General features: G+C 42.0%; 1 protein-coding gene across 9 annotated transcripts in view; it reads left to right on the forward strand.

Moving 5' to 3' along the window:
- ELMO1 (engulfment and cell motility 1) overlaps positions 1-17,526 on the forward strand; it is a 453,353-nt gene that overhangs the window by 342,435 nt on the left and 93,392 nt on the right. The window contains exon 1 of one of the 9 annotated variants that reach the window (XM_054019263.1): positions 1,145-1,239. The exons of the other annotated variants lie outside the window; for them this stretch is intronic. The gene's annotated coding sequence lies outside the window, so the exon portion shown is untranslated. Of the gene's footprint in view, positions 1-1,144; positions 1,240-17,526 lie in introns of those variants that run through there. 9 annotated transcript variants of the gene reach the window in all.

The following is a 17,526-nucleotide window of genomic DNA, read 5'->3' on the forward strand; positions in this document are numbered from 1 at the left end:
AAAACTGCAGGCACAGAAGTAGGAGCTGCCCCTGTGTGGTCACCAACGTTGTACTGTCGGCATGCACATTATTATAATAATCTGTAAGGCACTAGTTCAGACATCCAGCCAAAAACAACCATTAGTTGTTGATCATCCATCACTGTTTTCAACATAGTGAATCATGCCTTTACTGCCCTTTATTTCAGTTATTTTTAAAAATTAATTTCAGTGGCAAGCTCTCTTCTATTTGTAAACTCTGAGACAAGAAAGAGATCTTTGTTTCTTCACTAAGCAAGTGAATGCAGGGCAAGCACAGAGAGTACCCGTCTTTCCTCAGGTGGGGGCATACATTGGAACTTGATTCTCCTGCCTCTTGTGACTCGTCAGTTTAGATCCTGTTAAGTAGATGCTGCACAGTTAGAATCAGTGGAGCAAATTCATCCGTCCGTTGAAGTCAGTGGGGTTACACCGTCCCATCCTTTGACCCATCCTTGTTTATATTTGATCAGGTACTTCTCATTGGACTGAGAGCTTTGCTGCTCAAAGCTCTTGGATGACTCTCACTGTGCGCAGTTCATTTATCTGGGTCAGGATAGCACGTAGGAGAGAGGATGAAACTAGAAACAACAAATGTTTTCCTTTGTGGCTATATCTGGCCATGATCTTTGGAAGAAATCATAACCAAACCTAATGGAAACACAGAATGAAGCTGCTTCTAGGGGTCCATGTTCAGCATGGTGTGTGTACGTGAGGAGTTAAGCACACAATTTCCTTTCCCAATGCTAAGAACTACTGTGAGCCTAAGTTGCTACACTGCTGCCTGAAAATTTCATCCCAAGAGTCTCCTTTTCAGACATTGCTAAACTGAACAGTTTTGCTCTCTAGATATTTCCTCACATATTGTGGCAGGCAGAGGTACTGTACAAGACTCATTCCTTTCATGAAAGGAATAGAGCAGGAGTGGCCAAACTTACTGGCCCTCTGAGCCACATATGACAATCTTCAGAAGTTCGAGAGCCAGAGCACACCTGCCGGGAGCCGGGGGTTGAGGCTTCAGCCCTGCTCCTGCTGAGGCTTCAGCCCTGCTCCTGCTGAAGCCCCAAGCCCTGGCAGGTGCGCCACACAGGGCAGAAGCCCCAAGAACCCCTCCTCGCTGGGCAGAAGCCCTGATACGCACCTCCCTGCTGGGCAGAAGTCCCTACTGCACCACCCCACTGCAAGGCAGAAGTCCTGAGCTTCCTCCACCCCCCCAATCTGGTAGGTGGAGAATGGAGGGATATTGGGGGGCTCCGCGAGCCGCATTTTAATGGTAAAAGAGCTACAGTTTGGCCGCTCCTGAAATAGAGCCTGGTTAGGATGTTGTGGCTAGAAAAGGAATATGTGTGTGTGTCTGATAATATTTGGGTTAAAGAGAAATATATTGTAAATATATATTGTGTGTGTGTGTAATTTTCAAGAATTCTCTGAAAATGATTTTTTTAAATATAGAACATACGATTCTATTATATTAATACAATCAAGATGTCTCTTAATGAAAGGTGGAGTTGGCTCTTCTAATTATTTGTGGACGTTTAAGCTAATTCATCGCTAATTCCAGAAGACCATAGGTTACGTTTGAATTCTTTTTCTTCTTGACCATTACAGTATTGGTCGCTGCTTTCTACATTTACCAGTGACCCTTGGGGCATCTTTTATTAAAATAGTGTCCCCAGATATTCTGTGACAATTTGACTACAAACTAAGTCACTTTCCTGATCTTTGCAAAGGGGAGAAATGATATGTTTGCAACCATTGTCCATTATTGGGGAACTTACCCTCAATGCTAAGTGGCACTAAGTGATGAAAACTAAATCCTGGAAAGGAGAGAATAATGTATCTGCTGTGCTAGTAGGCAGCTTATTCATCTATTGTATATTGGCATCTGCATCACTAAAAACATCATCACAGATGACAGCCTAAGCAGAGAGAGGTGCCCACTCACAATCTTAGAGGTGGTCCCTCTGTGTCAGGGCTGAGACACATTGAAAGCACAGTTGCCAACTTTCACGTGGTAAATAAGCACCCCAACTTTAACAATATGCCAAAAATGAAGCTAATCCTATTTCAAAGCAAGGCCAAAACAAGCCAGTCCTAAGAACCCCAACACTCTGTGACTAGATCCCCCCGGTGTGCAGGCTGGGACTGTGGTGGGCCCACTGTGCACCCCTGACTCTCTCTTGCCCCGCTTGCCCCTTGCCCCTGCTTGCTGGGAGCCGATCAAAAAAAAGAAGGAACAAGCTACAAGTCAAACAAGCTACAAGCCAAAAATAGCCAACAAGCAACTCACAAGCCAATTAAGCCAAAAACAACCCAAATTTCTATATTTTATTCACGGGTTTGGCATGTTTGATTGAAAGGACAGCTGGGTGTACTGCCTGGAGTGTACCTCTCCTGTGCTGTAATTTCCAGGGCTGTCCTTTTGACCACCTTTCACAGGCACTGAAATACACACTTAAATTCAATCAAACAATGGCTTTCTGCTTTCTGCTGTGTCTTAAGACTGATAATATTTGGGTTAGAGAGAAATATATTGTAAGGTTATTACAGTGCTAAAATGTTATCTGAATTCTTGCTAGTGCTTCAGAAATGTAGTTCAAACAGAATATAAATGTGTCAAGTTCAGTCACTATCGTTAACCAAATACCGTTTGACTGACAGAATTCCTATATCTCCCTAACCTTGTTTGAAGGGATTTATTTACTTGTCTATCCCTGTACATTAGCAGATAAAAGGAAGGGGGTGGGGAGAGAGAGCCTTTAATTGCTAAGCTTTGGGTAGTGGATCATAGCAGTCTATCTTATGGCTTCAACCCACTGTGGTGGCTGAGTTAGAAAAATCAGTGCTGAAATTAAAGATCCATTTTGAATTAGATTTTTGGCCTTTATGGTATATAGAACAGTTGTTTTCAGTCAGTAGAGGCATGCTGCATATTAGAGTGTAAGCAAACAATGTCAGAGTCTCAGACAATAAGGATTCCAGCAAGAGAAGAGCAGGTGGACTTCAGTGAGGATTGTGGCATGTTGGCAGCAATCAGGACATACAGTGCTGAAGGATGCCATCTTGGGGTAGCTTTAATTTCCTGGGTAGACTTGGAAAACACTTTGTTCAGTGGGCTCCTGTGTCTTTTTTAAAAAATGTTTTCAATAGAGCTATACCAGTTTCCACCAGCTGTGAATCTGGCCCACATTTTTTGCTTACATTTTTCTTGGGAGATGAGCTGTAAGACCTTATTGCAAAGACCTTTAATTGTTTCTCCTTTCCTGCAGCAAGAATAACACCTTAAAATAAATACAAAACCAAATGGAGTAGGCATTGTACAGTAAATTGCTTCTAGCTGTTGACTTGACTCGACTTGCTTTCAGATATGTGCTTTTACTGTGTTAACCATTTCTCTGTGGTTCTTCATACACTTGTAGAGCCTCATTTACATGACATTAATCTTTACTGGGCAAATACAGCAGAAGGCTAGAAGGGATGCTTCCTTTAACAGAGAAACAGTAGAGCAGATGGCTGTAGATTTTACACAGTTTCTGTATATTTTTACATAGTTAAAGATTTTTAATTGGAGTATTTCATTTTTCCCTGGAACGTAACCCTCATTTCACTTCAGTGGAAACACTGTAGCCATTGTGAACCCAGGTGAACTGTTCACTGCATTGATGCTAAAGACACCAGTGTCATCATTTTTGCCTACCTCTTGTTTATTTTCACCCTGTTAATCAAATAAGTTGGCACACCTGTAAAGCCAAATTCCATTTGCCAGGTGGTAAGTGGGGAACATAAAATCACAGATTGCTCTGAATAAAACTGCCATGGATGATAACCTCAAATCAAAGCGGGTTCTATTTTTTGTTTACTGTTGTGGTGCAAAATAAGTTTTTTATGGAAAAGTTAATCTACAGTAAAAAAAAAAAAGAGAGAGAGAGGACCTAAGACGACGTGTCCAAATTCAAATATTGGCCCAATAACAGAGAGATGCCTCTTCTCCTTTCCTTCCAAACACGCAAGTACACCTTGAATAGTGTTTGCGCACAGATACAAGTGTACGCGCGCACACCGAGAAATAGTCAGCACAGGATGAAAATGGAACAGCAAGAAAACAAAAGATTGAATCATGAAAGCCCATCGATTAGCTTGACACCCATTTTGTTCAGCATTTTGCAGCATTAATCTGAAAACGTCTATGCTTCACAAAAGTTTTCTGAACAATAGGAACTGTCAACTCTGGCAGATTTTACAGACCTGCCATTGTTCCTGCATTGTCTTAAAGCTCTAGGTGGCATGCAAAAAGATTTTTGGCAGTTGTTCAGGAATGATCTAGTAAAGAGAAGTTACATGTTGCTTACCTCACATATGTCATTTGCAATTAGAGTGCAGCTAAGCACAGAACTTTAGAAGCACACTTAACCCTATCCCGGTGTTTTAATTTTATTGTATCCACTTAATGTTTTTTTTTCTGAAAAGAACACTTTTGACTGTTCTCAATTACAGAGATCTTAAACCCTGAGGGTTTAAAAGCAAGCCTTACAATACAAATTAGAATGATTTGGAACTGTGTAGTATAAACATACATGTTCAAGTTCGAGTCATGTCACCCACTTTCTCTCTTACACTTAGGGCCCGATTCCCATCTGACACAGGTTTTACAGTAAAATTCATAAATTGACAGTAAAGTCATTGATTTCAATTGAATTACTTCTCATTTATACCAGCATGAGAACAGAAGTGGGTTCTTTGAGGGTTTTGGGAGGTAGGGAGGCTTCTAAAACAGTTCATCTATCTCCTCCTTGTAAGACTCATCCAGAATGACCCCAGTAACCATTACCAGGTCTGATTATGCCCATATCTAGTGGACAGTCAACTTGGCACCTTCTTTTTGATCAACATACAAATGCCTTCAGTGCTGTGTGGTGGCCTAACTGGTCCATGGTCATCTCAGAAGAGTGCAGCAGCTGCCCTGGGCCATCTTCCTCAATATGCATCAGATCCTTTAAAAAATGTACTTACGATGGGAAGGCAAAGAATATCGCCACAGAGTCAGCCCCACTCCCTTTGGCATCCCACTAATTCACAAAGAGATTTATTGGCCAGTTACTCCCAGCTGTTGACACATCAGACACCGACATTTTTATAAAATCACCCAAAGGCCCATCCCAAACCCCATTCACATGAGAGAGAGAGAGAGTGTGAATGGAGTCAGATTCTTGATACAAAAAGAAAAATGCTACTTTTCCCTACCCTCCTGCAATGATCCAGAAACCCCCAAAAACAAACCACAGCCCCTTCTAAATAATAATAATTAATTAATATTACAATAAATAATAAATAAAACGACTGCCATCCACAACATGCATCTTCCAACATATAACATAATCCTATTTCCATCCTCCCAACCAGCACTGGCATTCTTGAGGGGACTGTGATGGACAGCAGGAGGCAGCACTATCATACAGCGGAGCCTTAAATGTTAGAGTTCCCCTATCCCGTCCTGAGGTTCCAATGGATGGCAGCAAGGAGAAGGTGTCAGTGTGTAGAACAGTGTAATACGTCCCCCCTCTCTAACTGGAAATGCTGCTCTTTGGTGGGAAGAGGACAGCAGTAGTACCAGCATCAAGCAGTGTAGCCATCTTTATATTAGTTCTCCCGCTCCTGGAAGTAATATTAGGACATAGGGTAACTGTCTGGGAGCTTTCATCTGCTTTCCTTGCTGATGTGGTAGCATGTTTGAAGTGTGTCTGTAGGGGAGAGGGGTGATTCTGGGACCTACAGCTTTCCTCACCCATACTGATCCTCTTCTCTGCCCTGCCTTCCACCATCTAGTGCCCTTCCTCCTTTCCCGGAGGGACTATGCCTATAGTTGGCAAATACTGCCATAGCTGGCAAAGCAGCAGCGATAGCCTCCTTGTATGAGAGGAAGTGTGGTTTATCATTGAGGACACTAGCCTAAAATACAGGAGATCTAGGTTGAAGAACTTGTTCTAGTAATGGAGGCCATATAGAGATAGACCGATAGCATTATTTCCCTTTTCACAACACTTCTGAGTGCAGTATACGCATTCACTTATAATAAAAATTCAATTATCTCCCCGCCCCCAAATAATGAGGGACATGATGTTCATTTAGAAAAGCAAAGTGGCTGATAAGCAGCGGTCCTGGGTGCCAGTAACCTGCAGAATTTATATGCTCAGTAGGAGAGGCTTCAGAGCTTGCAAACTCTGCAGGAGAGAGCCCTTTTCCTGCAGACTTTACAGTATGAACTCTGCCAGGCTCATCCATTTAATTAATTCAATGCATAAAGTGTAATGCCTATAAAAACATGCCAAATTCGTGGACACGACATATGTGACTTTCAGTAATCAAGAACTTTGGTTAGCTTGGATTTGGAAAGTCAAGGCTCTACTGTATTGTGCTAATTCAATCTTGTAATGTGATAAAAAGAAGATTATTATTAGACCAGTGTCAAATTAATGTGTCAAACAGTGTACTTTGAATCTGAATTGGTGGACTGCATTTGTCAGTGCTATTGTTGTAGTGAAGAAAGTGCTCATTATATAGCTAGGAACCACAGTCTAGTCGTCTTCATTTCTTTTTGTACTTTAGTTTCCTCATAATGTGAAACATCATGCTGAGAAAAGCTTTTACAGGTATATGTTTCAAGATTCACATCCTGAAGCATGTTTGATGCCGCACAAAAGGTTTTTCAAGTGAGGTTTTCGAATATAAGTAAGCTTGCAGCCTGACCTATGGATCCACTTCCAATTTGCACTTCAGAAAAGGTTTCTACCCAGACACCATTACAGCTGATAAAAAGAAAATTAGAAACCATGTCTGTAGCATTGCCATTTTATCCTGGCACCCACAGTAATGAATGGCTAAAAGTGGGGGAGATAGTGAAAAGATTTGAATGGATTCACACTTATAAAAATAATGCATCCACGGATGCTAAGAATTAATGGAGTAGCTTCAGGGTAAGATACAGCTGATGTGACCGTGTCTTTCTTTCTTTCTTAGCCTCCCCAAGGTAATTTTGCAGAATTGGGGGGGAAAAAACAATGAAAGGTTTTAGATATCCTTCGAAATTGTACTGTGATAACACTCGGATGCTATCTTTGGGCTGGATCATCGATTTGTGATCTAACCTATAGTAAAGGGCAGTGTTGTGTTGTGCTGTCTCTGGAGCAACTCAGGGAGTCAGTCTTCCCCTTCGCCCCCAACCCCCCTCCCCACACAGTTTCCCTGCTGCTCTGGGGAGGTAGTGTGACCTGTGACAGGTCTAAACCAATCACAGCTCATGCTTCCTAAAGCACCGATGTAACTACACCACTGGGCGCATTTGAGGATAGAGTCGAGACTGCGTTCGTCCCCAACCTTTCTTGCCCGCCTGTGTGAGAGTGGGACTCAGCAACGCTGTGGAGCCTGCTAATCCCAATATATAGGAAGTTAATTTATATCTCAAGGGAGTATAAACTGGGTGACTGGGCAACAAAATGGGAATGGCAGATTAAATTCAATGCTGATAAATGCAAAGTAATGCACTTTGGAAAACATAATCCCAGCTATACATATAAAATGATGGGGTCTAAATTAGCTGTTACCATTTAAGAAAGCTTGGAGTCATGGACTGTTCTCTGAAAACATCCACTCAATGTGCAGCGGCAGTCAAAAAAGCTAACAGAATTTTGGGAATCATTAAGAAAGGGATAGATCAATGGTTCTCAAACTTTTGTACTGGTGACCCCTTTCACATAGCAAGCCTCTGGGTGTGACCCCCCCCATAAATTAAAACCACTTTTATATATATTTAACACCATTATAAATGCTAAAGGCAAAGTGGGGTTTGGGGTGAAGGCTGACCGCTTGCGACCCCCCATGAAATAACCTCGTGACCCCCTGAGGGGTCCCGACCCCCAGTTTGAGAACCCCTGGTCTAAGTGCTGATGTGATTGCCCCATCTCAAAAAAGATATATTGGAATTGGAAAAGCTTCAGAAAAGGGCAACAAAAATGATTAGGGATATGGAATGGCTTCAGTATGAGGAGAGATTAATAAGACTGGGACTTTTCATCTTGGAAAAGAGACAACTAAGGGGGGGATATGATAGAGGTCTATAAAATCATGACTGGTGTGTAGAAGGTAAATACGTGTTATTTACTCCTCATAACAGTCAACTTGTAGAACTCTTTGCCAGAGGATGTTGTGAAGGCCAAGACTATAACAAAGGTTCAAAAAAGAACTAAATAAGTTCATGGAGGATAAGTCCATCAATGGCTATTAGCCAGGAAGGGGAAGGGCTGGTGTCCCTAGCTTTGTTTGCCAGAACCTGGAAAAGGGCGACAGGAATATGTCCAACCAAACTTGGCAACCCTACACAATGTATGTTATGCCCATAAAATCCCACCCTTCTACGCACATGACTGTTCTCGCACACAGATAAGATAAGCAGACATGCACAAACACAGTTTGAGCCAAAAGTTCCAATTTGCACGCACAGGTGCAGTGATTTTAGGCTCTGTTATATGTAGAAGTTTGGCCCAGGATTTTTCTGTCTTTAAATGCTAGAATAAACCATTTTTAAATAGTAATTTAGTAGAACTTTGCAAAACTCTCTGGATTCCACTCATAGTAGTTGTGCAAATGTTTTCTTCTGTTTTGATTCTTATGGGCTATCACTCTCTGAGTCTTCCTTTTGAGTTCCAGGTTTGATTTAACCTAAAAACCCAAAGGGCAACAACATGGTTTCGAGATAAGTGTGTTCTTAATGTAGGTCTCCTCTATGGTTGAAACCAGTGGAATTGTGCTGGTTTCTAATCAAATAGCCAGGTCATAGGCGGAACTTAAAGTTGATGAAATAATTGATTCTCATATATTGCACAAACCCATAAATCACCCCATAAATCTTGCATGCAAGATTACCATTATTTGAGAGTAGTGGGCCTGATCTGTAGTATTGCTCAGACAAAATTCTCACTGATGCTAGTAACAGTTTTGCCTGAATAAGGATCAGGCCCTGTGAATTTAATGACGGTGATTTTTTAATATAATATATATGCAATAAGCCAAAAACTTTTAAATAGAAATTTCTTCACTGGAGCAAATATCAGGCAGTGTAGTGGTACAAACCTGAGCACCAACACTTTGTCACTGATTTTATAAGACAAAGAAATTGCTGGTTGTATGACAGCTTTTAGGATTACAGAGCAGTGTGCTATCAGGCCTGACCCCAGGAGGAAATACTTGTTTTTTTAAATACTGTTTGGCAATATTGAGTATTGGCAAGTAGATAAGACTTATTTTTCTCAGTAGGAGAAATGTATGATAGATTTGCATCCTGAAAAATATAAGAAAGCACCACAGTTAAATATATACTTTTAAACTTAAACACTAAGGATTTGCTGCTACGTGTTCCAGAAGTTAGTCTGAGTTATGATTTAAACGGATTATTGAACTGAAGATCCCAGAGGTTGTTGTCGTTTGTTGTAGGGTTGAGCTGTATAATTCTTGTGATTGTAGAATTGCGTACATTTCATCGTGACCTCCTCTTCCATATGCAGACACCTGGAGCTGAATTCTGACCCTTTTTGATCATGCACTTGTATTCTAGCCACCACAAGTGCCTGTATAACTTCAGTGCAAATTACTTATGTCTGAGGCACTGGTAAGGGGAGAGTGTTTAGGGGATCAGGGTGCTTACACACATCAGAGCCGGGATATGGATTCTGGAGTTGCCTAAACAAAACAAAAATCCCAGAGTGAAAGGCTGGCCCCATTGAAGTCAATAGCAAAACTCCCATTGACTTTAGTGGAGACTGGATTTTACCCACAATCTTTAGTGAAGGCCTTTTGTCCTGTGGAGGAAAACAGACATCGGGGTGCAGAATGTCAAACTGCACTTTCTGGTAAAGCAAAAGGAAAACTCTGAGGCGCTCACCGTGAGTCAGTGGTTAAAAAAAGCAATAATTTTGGTAGATAATGAATGAGTAGAGCTCTTGCTGAAAGCCTGCACCTGAACTCCTCTGACCTGCAGCCTACACTAGTAGAGTAGTGTGAGGTTTTTGTTCTTTGAATCAGCTGATACAAATAATGATCACTAAAGCAAAGCCTCAAAAGCCCTGGGGACATTTTTTTTTTTAAATCTTTCCACCATTTTTAAAACCACTCTGACCAAACTAGTGATAGTATAACCCCCTGATAAGTGTGTGTTACAGGTGCCCCATCTGTGCTTGCATAGCAGATCATGAGGCTGTTATGGCCCCAGTTATGGAGCACTGGCTTTTGAGCTCCAGTGATAGCGGCTCATGCTTGTAGCTGTGGAGATCACCGGTTCTAACTAAACCCTGGTGTGTTGGCCAAGATGACAGCCATCATATTAGCAACGTAAATAGCCCTTGTGTGGACATTGTTAGTCAATGGTCCCAATGGGCAGTGTTTAATGGATTAGAGAATCCCACAAAAGAGACACAGATGTGTCAAAATAAAGTTAATATTGGATAAATCAGCTTTCATTTTTATCTAGGAACTGCTTACTTAGTGCCAGATTCTACGATCTCTACTTGTGCTAAGTAGTACTTATTCATATGAACAGTCTTGATTTCAAGGGGATTCCCCACATGGGGAAGTGCTAGCCAATATGAAAAAGGGTTGCAGAACCAAGCCCTTAGGTAAAGTAGGTGAGGTACCTTTGAAAGGGACAGAAGTTGCTTTTACTGTAGCTTTAAAATGTCCAACTCCATTGTAGAGGTCTATGAAAGTGATCTATCATGCTTCACAAGGGAGAAGAGGGCAATCAAGGCATTTGGATTTGTAAGTCTTGATAAGGAGAAAAGGCATTTATTAAATGCAATGTAAATGCTATAAATAATCTGTTAATACTATGAATTTTATTTTGCCCTACAGTCCTGGAAGGCTCCTTACTAATGCAAAATGCATGGTTATTATTGGAAATGCAAACTTCTCCGAAATTTATAGATCTCTATCGTTACCGGTTATTTTATCAAACCTTGCCTTTGCAAACTTAAACAAGGTCATTTTTCTAACCTGTCTTTTTTTAAAAGCATCTTTTGAAAAGAACTCAGTTAAAATGAGCATATTAATACAGCCAAAAATATAAATAAAATGATAAAAAATACAGTTTCCACAAAGCCATTCAACTCATTTTATTTCCCTGCTAAAAACAGTACAGAGTTCTGAAGATTTTTTCTTATACAAGGTTTATGTTGTATGTTTAAAAAGAAAAGAAGATGGAACAGAATAGATTTCTGATACTTTATGTACATTTTTCAGGGTAGATGGACATGGTGATCAAAGTGTGTTTGACTGTTTGACAACAGCACTTCAGTCCTTGAATGAAATTATATCTGCTCTGCTTGTAATCCTGTAGTAATTCAGAACACTTAACCACCGATTTACAAGAGTGATAATCCAAACCCTCTGTGGTCAGTGGTGTATGTCTCATCAAGATCCAACACTGTTCTTCATAGTCTTTAAATAGAGAGTAGTTTAACCTGGCACCTAGTAGAGCATGGGGCTTTAGAAATAACTAGTAGCTAGGCTGGTGGTAAAGCGAATGTGTAGCACCGTGTATAAATACACTGCAGTTTGGGAGTAATCATAGGGATTTGCTCTTGAAGGTTTTCCACTGACTTCCAGTGGGCACGGGGTCAGGCACCAAATTAGTCAGAGAGATACAAGAAACCCTTGAGTGGTCAATTTTGATATAACCTGCCTGTAGAGGATGTTACCCATGGAGTCATAGAGTTTAAAGCCAGAAGAGACAAGCAGATCATCCCATCTGACTCCCTAAATCTGAGCCATTAAAAACTAATGAGACATTTAAAAGTATATGTACATTTAAAAATACAGTCCATCCAAATTAGCTGGGGGACACAAATTTTATCCAGATGTTTGGGAGTTAGGATAATTGAGGGGGCAGGAGCCAGTCAGCAGCTGGGTGGCCTCCCCTTCAGCCTGGGGCATACCTTCCTCCTCCTGGCTGGAGGTCTCTGCTCTGCCCTGCTCACTCACTGATGTGACAATGGGGCTGCAGAGTGCTCCCTGTGCTGCTGCAGAGCTGGTGACACCCGATCTCTGCAGGTAAAAGGTGCTGGGCAGAGCAGAGACCCCAGCCAGGACCACAGCCTTCCCTGCACCTTGTGCCTGCAGGCATCGAGTGTCACCGGCCCTATGGCAGCACTGGGAGCCCTCAGCAGCTCCACTGTTATGGCCCCGTTCGCTCGCTCCTGTGACAGCAGGATAATTGATACAAGGCCAGAGAACATAATTTTCAGCATATGTACATAACTCCTCACATATTTCCCATGTATGCATCTTGCAGTGATTATGATGAGCAGTGTGACACAGGCTTTCATTAGATACCTTACTTGACATTCTTTTGGTGATCCCTGAGGATCTATGTACCCCTGTGCCCTCTGCCAGTGGGCATCAGGAGGTCCTTACAAGCACACTACTGCATCTCAGGTTGTTGTTGTTTGTTTAGTTTGGTTTTTGTTTTTTGGTGAAGTAATGGTGCTTAAGAAAGAAGAAGATGGAAATATAACAGGGAAGAAGAGCTCTCTCAGCATGAAAAATGGTAGACCTTTGAGGTTTCTGCACTTCTCACCTTTTTTTCCTACCTAATGGTAGCAGCTGATGTAGTAATGGATGCTGTTCATTGGTAAGCCTGAAGTATACAGTTACATTTAGAACCTGACAGCTTTATCTTTCTGGAACATGAACATTGCTTGCCAACTTACAACTGAAACAATTAGCTAGAAAACATAAAGAAGCTTCATAAAAATGTAATTCTTCTCCAGCTAAAGGATACATTTATAGAATTTGTTTAAAAAGAGAAAAAGGGTGAACAAATCTCCAAGAACTTAGTTGCTTAACCAGATCTTTTGGGCTATATTTCAAGGTCTTAAAACTTCAACTTATATAACATTAAACTTATTTAAGATTGTAAAATAAAAGATTAGCTCCTGCTTTGATGAACCAGACTGGTGCTGTATAGGAAAAGGAAAAGCAGAGAAAGGCTGTTACCACAGGCACCCACTGGTTCTATTAAAGACAGCTACTGAAGGGAGACGTTCAAGCTAATCTAAGTTTACATAGGTCTTTGTTTATTCTTAGTTCTGAGCCATTCTACTGTTCTCATACACTCTCTTGACCTTTTGCAGCTGTTTCTCAGGGCCAAATTCATCTCTGCTGCAGCTCCAACTCCCCTGAAGAGAATGAAGTTACCCCAGATACAAATTTAGCCCTCAGAGCCTGATCCTGAGACATGCTGAACTTCCATAATTCCTTTTGTCTTTGGACATATGTGTCTAATAAAAATGTACTGCATCCATAGTGTGGACCCACACTCTGCTTCTCTCAGGATAGTGGAGCTTAAGGTGCTCTGCACTTCTTAGCTTCTCCACACTGGTGCACACAGGTATGGCAGAAATGGCTGCAAATGAGCACTGAGCCCCTTATTACCCCCTTTGCCTCTGCCAGTGGACAGCACATTGCTCTGGTGAATCTTGCCTGGGGATGAGAATCTCAGTTTCCTACCCATATGATCGGATGGATTGTTTTGGCTTCTTTGGGAGGGTTTCGTTGCTCATTGTTTACTCCCTTTGAAGCGACATTTATTGCCAATGTTTAGACTTGGCCAGGAAGGAGAATGTTGTCTGATGTAGGGGTGGAGCTGAGGGGGAATTAAACCATGTGATTTAGAAGTCTCCCTTGTAGAAAATGTTGAAATGCCACATGCAATTTTCTGCATTTTAGATTTCAATACATTTCAGAACAAAAGAACCTAGGTTCTGATACGTTTACTTACACTTAGTAGCACCGTAGTCCACAAGTAGTGCCATTGACTTCTGGGTGGAATAAGATACTATTTATTCAACATGAGTAAGGATGTCAGAATCTGGCCCACAGTAACCCTAGTTCTCTGAAAATCTCTACTAAAGTAACCTCCTTCATCAAGCTGTCCATAAAACAATGGTCACCCTTATTATATCTCCCTTGTATTTCTTCCTCCTCTTCTTCTTCTTCTTCTTACCCTTTCCTCTTCTTTCTCTTTCCTTTTCCTGGGGCTCCTTCATCTGTTTGTTGGTGTAACTGTTTGATTATTCAGCCAACCTATAGTATCCATTGTACAGCATGTCTTTAAAAAGTGGTAGGCTATGAAATGTGCTGTCAAAGGCTGTATTAATGTCTAATATGTTTTCCATGGATTCAAAAGAATCTTGATTTGTTTAAATAATTGTCTGTTCTTTTGTATTGGAACACTTGGCCAAGTCTGTAATCATTCAACTACTTCATCTGTTTCTGATTTAGAGGTAAGCAGATGAGTAGCATATTTGGGGTGTTGAACCCTCTCTTGCCAATCTGCAGGTCCAAACCAGCTTCATTCTAGAAAAGAAAAAAAAATGATCTGGGAAGTGCTTTGTTAAGTGGACTTCTCATTATTACTCATGTTATAGTTGGCCTGCTAAACCCAGGGTTGTGAGTTCAATCCTTGAGGGGGCCACTTAAGGATCTGGGGCAAAATCAGTACTTGGTCCTGCTAGTGAAGGCAGGGGGCTGGACTCGATGACCTTGAAAGGTCCCTTCCAGTTCTAGGAGATAGGATATCTCCATTTATTTTTTTTTAATCTAAATAAATCAGATAGATAAAGGGTGGAAGAAAGGAAGTATTATCCCATCTGTAAAAATGGGGACCTGAGGCAGAGAAGGATTCAGAGACTTGCCACAAGTTCATCCAAAAAGAATGTGGCAGAGCCAGAATTTTGGACCCACATCCCCTATGCCTCAATGCAGTGCATTAACCACAGGACCATCCTTCCTCCCAGTTGCTTTTGGCATCTTGAGAGAAAGCCGCTCAGGCCACATCCGAAAGAAGGTCCTTGGTCAGATTTTAACTCAGCCCTTATTGAAACAATGAAAGTTGGCCATATTGTGCCATCTGTTTTTAAGCAGGATTTTGATGCATGGCTTGATATGGTCTTTGAGTATGGACTTTGGGACGTGGCCTCTGGTTTTGAATTAGTCCAGATATTAGAGCATAAGCCATACCTCCGTGGCGTCTCAGTCACCCCAGTATTGTAGGACATGGTTTCAAATTGTTACCACTCTAGCCAAATATTACTCAGCAGCATTCAGATTGTTCTAAGCCCCCATTTTAGCAGAAAAAAAATAATTCAGAGTATGCAAACTGAAAATGCTAGGAAAGGCTAAAAGGTGCCAGGCCCACATTGGCATCTGTTGTCCCAGTAAAGTGGGTCATTTGTAATTGAACAATTTGGAGAGGAGTCCAGTAACAAAAATGTTCAAATTCTTAGGGTCTAGATTCATGCCAGATGACTCGGGCTCTAGTCCAGGACTGTCTTTTATTAACCCTCAGTGTGTGCGGTACCTCCTCATTACCGTCACTGTGACTTTGTCTCTTCACTTCAGGGATTGTACTTCCTGCTACCATCTCTGACATCATTAGCTGTCTTAAATGTCTGTGATGCTGCTTCACTAGCATAGTCTGCTCGGAATGGTGCTTGGCTTTGTTTTCTGATGCAGCAGGGGCAGACATTGGCTGTGCCCTCCTAGCACAGAAAGGGACCAATTCTATCCACCTGGCACAAGAGTGGAATCCACTAAGAGTGAATTCAAGTGCAGCAACATTCTGTGAAGTGGTGTGAAAGTCCCAGTTCTGCTTACAGAGACCCTTCTGATTAGAAAGATATTGTTGTGTTATTTAAAAAAAAAAATGGATTGTACTCTCTAAAGCGAGTGAGCGAGTGAGTTAAGGAGCCTAGGAAGGTAGAAACTGGGAAGCTATGTGGGTGGTGTGTGAATTGTGGGCATCTTCTTTCATAAACACTCATCTGTTGGTCCACATAACGTGCTCTACAGCAGATCTGCAGATAGTAAGAATTGGTTCATCCACAGTTGCCTAGAACAGGAGACTAGAGAGATGGCAAGGAGGAAAAGGAGTTCTTGTGCTGTATAATTTTTGTGCTAGAAATGGCATCTTTCATAATTCGACATCTCTGCTTTGTTACGAGAGGCAGGTACTGACATGCCACATCCCCACTTCACACAACAGATAAAAGTCATGTACGCAGTTCCATTTCTTTGAGAAGTGGCTTTCTTGTGAGCAGGGCCAGCTCTGGCTTTTTGGCCGCCCCAAGCAATAAATAAATAAATAAATAAAAATAAAACGGGGCAGCCAGAACGGCAAAGCAAAAAAACCAAACAGACCAAAAAAACACCTGCGGCGCGGCTGGAGCGCGGGTGCAGGGGGACCGGCTACGGGGGAAGGAGAGGGAGCTGGCGAGAGAAAAGGGGGGCAACCAGGGCTACAGCGGGGCTCGGCCACGCGGCCCCCTACCGCCGTGCTGCGCCGCCTGCCGGCAGGGCTCCACTCCAGTCGGCAGGGAGGGAAGGACAAGGGCTGCCCTGCCGGGCTTTCTGCAGGGCGCTCCTGTCCTCCGTGCCACCGCCCCCTACAGGGCGGCCAGAGCGAAACAAGCAAAAAACAAACAAATAAACAAACAAACAAAAAAAACGGCCGAGCCACTCTAGGATTGGGCAGATGCCGCCTCGGTCAATCTGCCGCTCCAAGCACCAGCTTGCTTGGCTGGTGCCTGGAGCCGGCCCTGCTTGTGAGCGCTCTAACATCTATCCTGGGGCAATTTATAGACCTTGTCTAAGAGCAGACAAGCCTCGTGTTGTGGCTTTCACGTGCTTTTTAAACAATATTCAAAAGCAATCCGAAACCATTCTACACGAGTGGGTCCCTTCTGAGAATCATGGCGGAGGAGAAAATTATGTAATGAGGGAGAGAAGTATCCTTGTTCCACCTCTCCTTCTTTCCCTCCCCATTAAGCATTGGTCTAAGTCAGTGGTTCTCAAACTTTTGTACTGGTGACCCCTTCCACATCACAAGCCTCTGAGTGTGACCCCCTCCATTATAAATGAAAAACACTTTTTAATATATTTAACACCATTATAAATGCTGGAGGTGAAGCGGGGTTTGCGGTGGAGGCTGACAGCTCACGACTGCCCATGTAATAACTTCATGACCCCCTGAGGGGTACTGACCCCCAGTTTGAGAACCCCTGGTCTAAGTAAAATAATTTATTATAATTAATATTAAAACAAAAACAAAGAACTCTCCTGAAAGACCTTATTGTGGTTTTCTACTGTCCCTGTTTACCTGTTACCTCCTGTCATTTACATATATCTTACACTGCAATATATGTATAATGTCCTATTTACATTAGTATTTGCTCCAGAGGTCACTGACTTGACAGTCACTTCTTTAAACTGTTTATTGAAAAATGCTGCTATTGCTCCTTAATGCTTCATTGATCTTAAACCCTCCCCTTCTTAATCCAGCCCCAGTCTGTGAGCTCACGGTATATGTAAAGATTGTGAACAGGTGATCGTGCAGAATGCTTACCTTCAGGCTTCTGGTATCTCATTTGAATTTGAAACTGAAGTCCTTTCAGGAACTGGTTTTAA

Source organism: Malaclemys terrapin, chromosome 2 (assembly GCF_027887155.1).
Source record: "Malaclemys terrapin pileata isolate rMalTer1 chromosome 2, rMalTer1.hap1, whole genome shotgun sequence".
NCBI lineage: Eukaryota > Metazoa > Chordata > Testudines > Emydidae > Malaclemys > Malaclemys terrapin.